At 45.9% G+C, this 1,484-nt stretch overlaps 1 protein-coding gene across 2 annotated transcripts in view; it reads left to right on the top strand.

The window, feature by feature from the left end:
• Positions 1 to 1,484, top strand: part of LOC104950434 (nuclear pore complex protein Nup214-like) — an 11,705-nt gene that overhangs the window by 8,981 nt on the left and 1,240 nt on the right. The window lies entirely within an intron of this gene.

A 1,484-nucleotide genomic window follows, 5' to 3' on the forward strand; every position in this document is an offset into this window, starting at 1 on the left:
CTCATCTTTTTAAGTGGGAGAACTTGCACAATTGGTGGCTGACTAAATACTTTTTTGCCCCACTGTACATAGCAAAAGTAAATACATGATATGCAGAAAGAGCAAGAGCAGCATACAAGCATTTACCACATGGCAGTACAATGTAGCAGCTACGACATATAAAGTGCAAGAGAAGATACAAGAGCTACATAAAGTGAGAGAGGAGATGCCCCTGTGTTAAAGTGCATTTAGTGGTGATTGCACGTTTGTTTGTTTCTCAACCAACAGCCGCTTTCACACCAAGTACTTTGCCGTACTTAGTGACGGCACTTATGCCTCATTCACACCAACGGTGTTTCAGGGCCGGTTCGGAGCTGGAGCTTTAAAAGCACCGGATTTTCCTGTTCACACCGCAGCGGAGCAGCCTCTTAGCTCCGGAATTCGGTTCGTTTCAAGCACCAAAAAATTGTCCGTCCAGAGCAAAAGCACCACATACGTCACGCTTACGTCGAGGTGGGGGCAGGGGCAGATCAACTCCTGAACAACAACAAAAAGCCGGCGTTTTATCCAGTTTGTACACAACGATGGAGAAACTTAACAAGCAGCAGTGGTCCACNATGACTGATAACGAGTCTCAAACAGGCCATTAATACAGTTAAACAAGTGGGACAGAGGCAGGCTCTTAAAGAAGAAGTTACAGGTCTGGTAGAGCCAGAAATCTGTTTGTTGTAATTGACCAAATACTAATTTCACCATAAATTGCAAAATAATTCTTAAAAAATCAGACCAAGGTGATTTTCGGATTTTTTTTTTTCTCATTGTCTCTCATAGTTGAATGTAGTACGTAGGATGACAATTACAAGCTCACTTTCATCTTTACCAGTGGGAGAACTTGCACAATTGTGCGCTGACTAACAATACCTTCTGCCACTGTATCACCACAACCACGCAACATAAAGTACTGATATGCCAGAAAGAGCAAGAGCACAGCATACAAGCATCTTACACATGGCAGTACAACTCTGAACAACAACAAAAAGCCCGCGTTTTCATCCATTTTGTACAGCAACGATGGAGAAACTTAACAAGCACCAGTGTCCTGAAGAGACCAGCTACCTACTGGGAATCTGGTCTTCTGAAGAGGTACAGAGGAAGCTGGAGCACAATCGGCCATTGTTGTTGTTGTTGTTGTTGTCGGTGTCAGCTGTGAGGGGTTTCCGCGCTGTTTGGCTTTATGAAGCAGGCATGCAAACGGTTACGTCATGACACAAACGATGACGCAATTACGCAGCACCAGTCAGACTCTGGGCGGTGTGAAAAGAGCCGGAGCTAAACCGAAGAACCACCACCCTGAGGGAAGATTACGCAAATGAGCCGCTGACGTCACTTCTTCTGCTTTGGGTTTACTGGCAGGTCGCAAACAACTTCACGGCGTATACTGCCACCCAAAGTCCCCGGCCGGAAGTCCCCGGAGTTGGGGACTGGCTTCCGAGTAAATCGCTGGG

This window comes from Notothenia coriiceps, unplaced genomic scaffold, assembly GCF_000735185.1.
Source record: "Notothenia coriiceps isolate Sejong01 unplaced genomic scaffold, NC01 NC01_scaffold00017533, whole genome shotgun sequence".
Lineage (NCBI taxonomy): Eukaryota > Metazoa > Chordata > Actinopteri > Perciformes > Nototheniidae > Notothenia > Notothenia coriiceps.